We start from the raw sequence: 10674 nt of genomic DNA on the forward strand, positions 1-10674 counted from the left end.
AATAATAATAATAATAATAATAATAATAATAATAATAATAATAATAAAGAAAATGACGACGTGGAAATTCAAAATTTAAGGTTCAGTCACTATAGAAATATACTTATACCTAAAAACATACTTCCCTGCCCTAAAAGAAGCCATGCATCTTGTATCTACAATTTTGGCATTTATGAAAACCAAACTTGGAGTCTAATCTAATATACAACAGAAGTATAAAACACATTAATTCCCAGCTGAACAGGTGTCAAAGTAGCTTTGCTTGGGAAGGAATAAAATCCTGAAAATCAGAAAGAGAAATCTATAAGTAGATCCTGACAATTCTGAGAACACCGACCTCAACTCATAAATTCTGCCCTGTCCTTCTGAGCAATGGAAGCAGACACTCCTCTCCCATCTAAGGGATTTACCTTGCTTTTCCAATAAAATCTAATGGCATCACCCAAGGAGGTTGCCTTGCAGCCATCACTTTTCCTGTCCTCACCACCAGGCTTGTGAGTTACTGGTATGAGTTCACATTTGATGGCAGAAGACACCGGTGTCCAATGTCCATGAATAGCAACATGAAATACAAACAAACAAACAGGCAAACCAACTTGCATGCATTACCAGTGTCCTTCCTCCTCCACAGCTAGTTCCAGCTGAACTTCCAGCCTTGTTTGTGTTATCTAAGCATCAACAAGGAGGAACAAAGGTCATTTCAGGTTCTTCCTTTCAAATAAAGCCAATGGTTAAATGGCGATTTCTGCATTTACAGTTCACATAGCTTTTTCAAAACATGATCCATTATTTTCCCTGGACAAACATGGGTGAGGCTCAGGTATGGGGCAGATGGGTGGGGTAACCCAGTCAGTGGTGTAGTTGGCAACTGAGAAACATGATTAACTCAGATTCTGACACCTAGAAGAACTGCAAGGGACAGCACACCACAAATTACAAGTAGGTGCAAACAGAGGAGGAAATCAACAGTTGGTGCTTTATTATAGCCTGCTTTCTGTAGACAGCAGAAACCACACTAATATTGTGCACTTGAAAATGTTAACATAACAATTATTAAACAGTGGCTTCTAAGGGAGGGGGAGAAAGAATCCTAATAAGGGACCATGCATTTTCTTCCTTTGTTGATGAGAGAGAATGGGCAGGGGAGTAACACACTTGGAAAAGGCTGAATTTAATGGCTCCAGCAGGCAAGAACTGAGAAAGCTTATTGACCTGTTACTCTACTTGTGAGCTACACCTACATCCCTTTTCTCTCAGTTCATATGGCAACCTAGAACCCTCATTTGCATTAAGTAGTGTGTATACCCCATAGTGAGTTGTCCCGCCTGGTCAGCCCTATAACAATGCCCCATTTTCATTTGAACATACCTTGAAACTATGGGATTAGTAAGCAAGGGAGCAATACAGCATGAATTGGTGTGGGATGAATTACATTAAAGTAAACTGTACCTTCTGAGAGAACTTTTAATGGGGAAACCCTATTTACCCATCTTTTGACTATGTATAATTATGCATGTATATGTTCAAGTCACATGCATCATGGGAAATGACATTCACAAAAGCTTCTAGAACATAAGTCTACCAATAAAAATAGAGAACTACACATACCCCACCATTAATAATCAACTCCTCTTCCTTAGAACCCATAGAGGGGAACCCCAAACAAAAAGTGACACAGTAGAGAACTCTTTAACTTAAGGAGCTCTCTACTCTCTTGTCATACTCTGATCTGTGCTATCATTTTGTTCCTGAATAAAGTCCCTTGTCAGATTGTAATCTGTGTGTGCTTCTTCAGTTCTTATAACAAGACTCCAAACATCTGGAAACATCTGGTCCCTCACTACAGGTATCTCATCCTTTTTGCAAGAAAGTCACTACTCCAAAGGTAAGTTACCCATTGACAGTCATGGTCATACAGTAAGAGCAAGACACACACCAAGGCTAATGTGACAGCTGAGGGGAATACTTCAGAACATAAAGCAGGGCAGAGGAAAGGATTTGGAGCTGAGACATTGAGAAATGCCATGGATCCAAAGTAGATAAAAATGAAGTTTGGGAAACTATCATGCTCATGATTCCTACAGGGAATAGAGACTACTTAGTAAGATATTGTAGGCTTAATGACTCTTGGAATGAGCATTCTAAGTCTGTAATCACAAGCTCTCTTGGACTGCCCCTGTCTGCCATCAAAAAGAAATATAATTCTCTGGCACCGTATTTGTCACACTGGACTATGACTTAATGAGATGCATGCAGTTTTATACCTCTTACTAATAACTTTCTGAGCATGGACTAGAACTGACAAAGGAAGATTTGGAGTAAACATTGCCTACAGAAGGATAAAAAGCCAATTTGAATATTTTAAATTTTAATTAACTGTTTCTATGAATCTTATGACTGAATTTCCCAAATAATCCAGTCAAAGTGATTACTGTGGCTTGATTTTATTTCCTAGCCTACATTCCTGTGATGGATACCGTTGAGAAACTTGAGAGATGCTGGGAAATCCTAGCTGATTAAATATTAAAGAGCAGAATTTTATAAACCAATATCTCAAAGGATTTAATTCAGGTATAATGCCTCGTTGTTTCTCCTTCTGCTGCAGAAATGTGGGGAGTCTATTGTCAGCTAATTGGAGCTGCTCACAGACATCCACTCACATGACCACAAGGACCCTCTAAATTAGGCTCAGTACTAGACATGTCACATTTATCAACTTTAAGTTGGTTTAGTCCTTTATTTATGGAATGTAGGCTTATTTTCCTGAACCAAAACATCAACCTACTGTGTATCAAGCACTGTGCTCATGTGTGTGTGTGTGTGTGTGTGTGTGTGTGTGTGTGTGTGTGTGTGTGTGTTGTCATCTTTGGGTATGTGTACACATGCTTGTAGAAGCCCAAGCACCTAACATTTGATCTCTTCTTCTAGTGTTCTCTACTATATTCATTGAGATAGGGTCTCTCAGCTGAAGCCAGAATTTCCTGTGCCAGGCAGCTTATTCCAGGAATCCTCTGTGGACACCCTCTGAACACTGAAATTACAGGTGGCTGTCACGCCCACAGAGAATTTATGTAAGTTTTGTGGATCCAAACCCCAGTACTCATACTTACATGACAAGGACTTTTACCACTGAGCCATCTCCCCAGCCCTAAGTGTTCAAAGGGGAGATAATTTAGCAGCTACATAAAATTATGTGATGGTTACAAAGAGGTAAGGAGGGAGCCTTAGTGCTCTGGCCCAGATTTTACACACAGAAGATATGCAAAGAGACCAATCTAAGTAAAGGTTCCTCTAAACCTTAGGCAAGAGTCATGAAGATGGTAGACCTGACTCTCTGACACTGGGTCACAGATTGGAATGAAGTGGTTGTCACAAGTAGAAGAAAGAGGTGATAAACCATAAATCTCAGGTCCAAGTTTTAGTTAGTCCTTTTCAACAGTTCTGTAACTTCAGACAAAGCACTAACTATGCCTCAACCTTATCATTGTTGAAATGAGAATAATAAAGGATTTCTGCCCACCCCAAATGCAATTAAGCAGGAAAGTTCCATCTGTGTTTATTATTAGGAAGATTACTTAAGACTCAACAATTAGTCAGAACTGTGCTCTTCCTGGTTACATCTCATTATGATCACCTTTGAAATGAGTTGGGCTTTAATAAGTCTGAAAGGAGAGCCACCTCCAGCTGCATAGTTCACCTGCATGACAGCAGTTGCAGAGGAAGCAAATCTGGGCTCCTATTGTTGAATCTGTTGTTCTTCATTTTAAAATGAAGAATGCAGTGATTCTGTTCAAGCCATCAGCAACCCTGCCAAGGGCCCAGGTTGTTTCAGTGGATGAGAGCTGAGAGTCCAGGATGAGTTGAAGGCTCTATTTATAGTTTTTAGTCAAAGGATAAAACTCAGACCTTCCTGTGGGAATCATTATTCTGAGTCACACAATGCTATTGGGCAAGGATAAAATAGCTCTCCAACCCAAAGCACCTAGGAAACAAAGACACGGAAGCTCGGGGCGTCAGTGGCATTCTCTGGGAAGAGCCTTTTGCCTCAGTCTGTATAAATGAGCCAAGCAATACATTTTCCTGTTCGATGGGAAAAGAGAGGGAGTATTCTTAACAATACCTTGTGGCACAGAAATTAAAGGTGACTCAAGTCCAAGGCAAGGGCTGACGCAGCTTGTCACTGTAAATACTATTCAACAAGTAGCTTAAAAATATGAGTCTTCTGCAGAAGCTGGAGTGCAAAGTCTGTGCTTCTGTGATCAGAGAAGGAATACAAACTGCTTGGTTTCTCTGAGAATATATGAGATGTTATCACAAGCAGATGATTAAGTGTTGCCCCAACACATAGGCTTGTATTAAAGAATGGAAACATTGTGTGACAGAAATCCTTGCATTTTGGAAGTCTGAGGCACACAGAACTGAGACAACTTGCTCAACTAGCTAATTAGTCAAGAACAGGAACTAGAATGCACAGAAATGCACAGACTGGTGGGTAATTTAGGTCCTGATTTCCATCCAAATCAGAAGAGTACTCTCCAAGAACTGTAGACTAGTACAATGAAGGACACTTGGCTTCATAGCTGGGTGGCACAAGGGAGACCATGGCTTCTGATTTACTCATGTTTCAGATGAAACAGGATGCTCTGGAGTTGAGTGTTTGCCTGACCTACATCAGTTGATTAATGACAAAATGATGGTAGAACCCTCGACTCCTGATCTTTCCTCTGGAATCTTTCCACTTCACTAGCATTCAGAGTCTTCTTGGGCAAAATTCTAGGCTTGATTATTAAACCGATGGCTTGGGAGCATTATAAAAGACAAAACAATTATTAGAAGCCAACTTGGTTGGTTGGGTTCAGTGAGAACAAGCCATGCTAGGATAATCTCATTTTGTTTCTTAATCATGTACAAACAATAGGACACATTATTGCTATTGCAATGTGCCAAGACAGCAAGCCACCAATAGACTCGAGGTAATCTCTATTTACTCCGACTGAGACTGTAGGTAATAGTTGTTGGTTTGTATTTTCCTTCTTCTTGCTTTGTGGAGTATCTTCAACCTAAGACACTCTGAATACCAAAGTACAGCTGAGATTCTGTAACTTATCCTAATTGGAGATGTTGAGTTTATATAATTAGAGAATCTGTTATTACTCAGTACTGGAGAAAAGACACATAAGAATAGCACCATTAGTACATATATGCAGGGCGTCATTTTATTCCCTGGGTTGTTTTCCTGGTGCTAGGTACCATGCATTTGAAATACTAAGAGCCCAACAAAAGGAGCTGGAGTGGTTAGGTGGTTTGTGAAAAGGCACATCTCAGTTTGTAATGCAGCTAAGATAGTAAGCTTTTCTATGTATTATTCTTCTAGCTGTTAATGTCAATACTGAAGATACATTAACATTTTTACAATGGTGGAAAGATCTTTACCTAATAAACTCACCAAATCTCTATGTAGGTGAACTTTTCCAACAGTTTTGCTCACTGCTAGTAGGCTAGAGGTCAATAAGAAGTTTCTAACACTTCCAGATAAGAGAGGAAAACCAGTCATGTTAGTAGATTACATACTGTAGCATGAATCTTACACAGTGTCAGAGACCTCTGTGGTCTCCTCAGTTTGCACTGCAGCAGACTTTATGACATCTCAGGCACTGACTACCAGTAGTACTGTTCCCAAGGTGAACCTTGTGCTCTCTTCTTGGCTTTTCAAGAGGTCAGATCATCTAAATGAGAACTATACTTCTTTCTAATATAATAACCAAACATTTTGGTTAGATTTTCTTCATAATACTAATGCTGTACAAATATTCTAAAAGAATAGGAAAGAATTGGTTGGGTATGGTAAGACAGATGCTAGACCAAGCTTGGTGGAGAGACAGACAAGGAGGTTTAATGGATCTTTGAGGCCTCTGTGCTAAATAAACAGTCTTTAAGATTACTTTCTATTTTGCAATTCAATCATGGAAAAGTGGCGCCCATGACCTCTGAAAGTCAAATTCCTGGTATTTTGTGGCAGTTATGGAAATGGATATTTATTTCTTGTCGGCTACCCTCTTGGTGCTTGCCTGTACAAGGTGACATATGCCATATGTGCTTGGTATGCTCAAGACCTAGATAAATAGTTTGGAGAAGCCAGGAGACAGTAGGAGGTCCTGGGTTCCATGGGTGACATTGAGTAACAAACAGATGCAGAAATTATATTCATATCACAATGTGAATGATGAGATTGGAAAAAAATGGTTCAAGAAGAAATAAACTGTTAGTTCTAATATGCTTGTCTGGTGGACATATTGCTCCGTGTCAGAAACTGAGCCTAAAATACACTTTCACTTTATACCAACCAACTCATGAGGACACATTTTTCTGATCTGTTTTAGGTCGAAATCTCTAAGATCCCTCCAGACAAGTACACAACAAGGCACAGTCTCTGTGTAGACTTTATAGAAGAACTAAAGTATGCATTGTGAATCCTATTATCTGTTCATCAGTGTGGTTTGGAGGAGAGGGTGGGGAGAGGGTGGAAGGAGGGGTCAAAATTGTCATTCCATGGTTACTCTTAATCATTGAGAAACTATTAAATATTTGCAATATTCTCTCTGTTTTTCAGATTCAAAACAACATAAACAAGCATAATTAGAAGACATTCCTGTATAATTAATAATGTTCCCAAATCAAGACTGAAGAAACACATATGAAAGACAAATTGACACAAGCTATGAGAAAGTGAGAACAAGAACTTTAAAAAATGAGGCTCTTCCTGGACTCTGTGCTGTGTTAACTATGACCTATTCTGAGTCTTACACTCTCCATGAGCCCTCATTTGAGAGGAAGGATCCTTGAAGGTTGGAATATTTCAATTGAAGCCTGAAGAGTGTTCCAACAATTTAGCCATATGAACAGGTGTTTGGGAAGAGTCTGCAGCAGGTGCAAGGATCTCCAGGGAAGGCAAAGCCTCAGGTTGTGTCCAAGGAGCTTAAAAGAGGCTGACACAGTCATGAGCAAAAGGGACAGAAAGACAGAGGAGACAGAAGGAGCCTGATCATGCACAGTCTTTGTGCTATAAGAAAGTTTATTTCAAGTACTCTAGAAAACAATAAAAGATTTGACCAGAGGTTCAATGAGCAATCTGTTATACAGCTTTCTAAAGTCATCATAGGAGAATAGACTGTAGCATTATGGTGAATGCAATATGTCAGACTTCTCAGCTAACAAATGAAGTTATTTAGGAATATCAAAGTTATTAAAGGGACAGGGGTTGGCTAAGGTGTATTTGGAGGTACATCTGAGAGGATTGATAGCTAATGGGTGAAATAATGCCATATGGATAAGTGGTTTGAGAAATCTGGTATCCATGCAGATGTAAGACCCTGTTGTTAATATAACATTGTTCCAGAGTGTTACTCAGCACCTTGGTAGACATTCTTGTTAAACCTACTTTGGAACATGGAAGGAAAGCTCACTTACAGACATTTACTCACCAGGAAGCTTAAGGACTCTGGTGGGTCCTCTTGGTGGTCAGCTCAGAAAACTATCAGCGCCGGGCATGGTGACGCACACCTTTAATCCCAGCACTCGGGAGGCAGAGGCAGGCAGATTTCTGAGTTTGAGGCCAGCCTGGTCTACAAAGTGAGTTCCAGGACAGCCAGGGCTATACAGAGAAACCCTGTCTCTAAAAAACTAAAGAGAGAGAGAGAGAGAGAAGAAAACTATCAGCAATGATTAGTGATTCAGTTACTTCTCACTAGAGTCCATCTCTCCTCACTAAATCAGAGTTCTTTCTTTCAAGATGAAGCAATTCTCATAAATCAGGACACTATCTTGAGCTTGCCAGTACCATACTGGTCCTTGACTGATTTGCAAGAAAAATATTCCTGTTTTCTGTCTAAGGGGGTCAATACAACGTCCTTGATAGCCTTTTTAGTTTTACAAGGCATTGGAAACTGCAAAACATACATTCACAAAGTAAAAGAAGCCATGTGAATAAATTACTTTTCATTGTTATGAGCAAATGCCCAACAGAAAGCAACTTAGTGGAGGAAGAGTTTGTTTGGTGTGCAGTTTAAGGGTATACAGTCTATTGGGAAAGAAAGGCAAAGAGATGGAGGTAGCTCTCAGCTGTACCAGCTACAGCATGTGGCTGCTTACTCACAACCCAACAGACAGGAAACTGAGAAAGGGCAATGGTGGCATTCAGCTGGCTTTCTCCTTTTCCCCTCTTCAGTCAGTCTGGGACCCCATCCCATGGAAGGGTGCCACGTATACTCAGGGCAAACTTATTACTCAGTTTGTCTTCCCTGAATATGTTCTCACAGATGCAGCCAAAGTTGTGCCTCACTAATCCCAAGTCAGTTCTTAATCAAAATTAATCACCACACCATGCAATTTTGCAAGCAAACATTAAATCAAACTATGTGACATTGTATAGAAAATTAAGTAGTTTATTGGCTCATTTTTTGTGTGTGTGTGTTTTGGCTGTAGATATGGGAGCTTTTTAGATATGTTACTTTTCCATAAAGTATTTAGGGCCACCCTAATTCTTAAAGATGCTATATAAAACTTGGTTCTATTTCCAAGGCTGCCATAGAGCCAAAATAAATCCTCAGCAGACTGTATATTCATTTATGGATACATACTGTACCTTCCATAACTGAAAAGAGTTCACAGCACAGATTGAATTAAATATGCTTTCCCCAAAGATGTTATTTTGAATAGTAGAAGTGCTATTATCCAAAATTAAAACAGAGAAGAATATTAATTGCACAATGATTTCATTGCTACCACGTTATCCCCACTGATGATTTTCTATCCTTTCCAATTATAAAGCCATCCGAGTTAAGTATGTTAGTTTAATTAGAAAATATGTAGTCAAGTCCTTAAATGGAAAGTATTCCACGACAGGCCTCAACAGATACAAAGGTATTGAAATTATCCCATGCATCCTATCAGATCACCACAGACTAAGGCTGATCTTCAATAACAACATAAATAATAGAAAGCCAACGTTGACATGGAAGCTGAACTACAAGGAAGAAATAAAGAAATTAAAGACTTTTTTGAGTTTACTGAAAATGAAGCCACAACATACCCAAACTTATGGAACACAATGAAAGCAGTCCTAAGAGGAAAACTCACAGCTCTTAGTGCTGCCAAAAAGAAACTAGACAGAGCACCAGAGCATACACTAGCAGCTTGGCAGCACACTGAACAACTCTAGAACAAAAGGAAGCAAATTCACCCAAGACGAGTGGATGGCAGGAAATAATCAAACTCAGGGCTGAAATAAACCAAGTAGAAACAAAAAGAACTATACAAAGAATCAAGCAAACCAGGAGCTGGTTTTTAGAGAAAATCAACAAGATAGATAAACCCTTAGCCAGACTAACTAGAGGACACAGGGACAGTATCCTAATTAACAATATCAGAAATGAAAAGGGAGACATAACAACAACAGAACCTGAGGAAATCCAACATATCATCAGATCCTACAACAAAAGGCTATCCTCAAAAAAAAACTGGAAAACCTGGATGAAATGGACAATTTTCTAGACAGATACCAGTTACCAAAGTTAAATCAGGGTAAGATTAATGATCTAAACAGTTCCATATCTCCTAAAGAAATAGAAGCAGTCATTAATAGTCTCCCAACTAAAAAAAAAAATCCCAGGAGCAGATGGGTTTAGTGCAGAGTTCTATCACACCTTCAAAGAAAACCTAATTCTAATTCTCCTCAAACAAAAATTCTCTCCACAAAATAGAAACAGAAGGTACTCTACCCAATTCATACTATGAAACCACAATTTCTCTGATGCCTAAACCACACAAAGACCCAACAAAAAAAAGAGAACTTCAGACCAATTTACCTTATGAATATCGATGCAAAAATACTCAATAAAATTCTNGCAAACGGAATCCAAGAACACATCAAAACAATCATCCATCATGATCGAGTAGGCTTCATTCCAGGGATGCAGGGAATGTTTTAATATACAGAAATCCATCAAAATAATCCACTATATAAACAAACTCAAATAAAAAAAACACATGATCATCTCATGAGATTTTGAGAAAGCACTTGAAAAAAAATCCAACACCCATTCATGAAAAAAAAAAAAAAAACATTGGAAAGATCAGGAAGTCAAGGCTCATAATTAACATAATAAAAGCAATATACAGCAAACCAGTAGCCAACATCAAACTAAATAGAAACTTGAAGCAATCCTACCAAAATAAGGGACTAGGCAAAGCTGCCCACTTTCTCCCTATCTATTCAATAAAGTACATGAATTCCTAGCCAGAACAATTAGACAACAAAAGGAGATCAAGGGAATACAAATTGGAAAGGAAGAAGTCAAAATATCACTATTTGCAGCTGATATAATAGTATATATAAGTGATCCTAAAAATTTCACCAAAGAACTCCTAAACCTGATAAACAGCTCCAGTGCAGTAGCTGGATATAAAATTAACTCAAAAAATCAGTGGCCATTCCCTACACAAAGAATAAACATGCTGAGAAAGAAATTAGGGAAATAACACCCTTCACAATAGTCACAAATAATATAAAATACCTTGATGTGACTCTGAGGAAGTGAAAGATCTCTATGATAAAAACTTCACGTCTCTGAAGAACAAAATCAAAGATCTCAGAAGATGAAAAGATCTCCCATGCTC

This window comes from Mus pahari, chromosome 3, assembly GCF_900095145.1.
Source record: "Mus pahari chromosome 3, PAHARI_EIJ_v1.1, whole genome shotgun sequence".
In the NCBI taxonomy this organism is placed as follows: domain Eukaryota; kingdom Metazoa; phylum Chordata; class Mammalia; order Rodentia; family Muridae; genus Mus; species Mus pahari.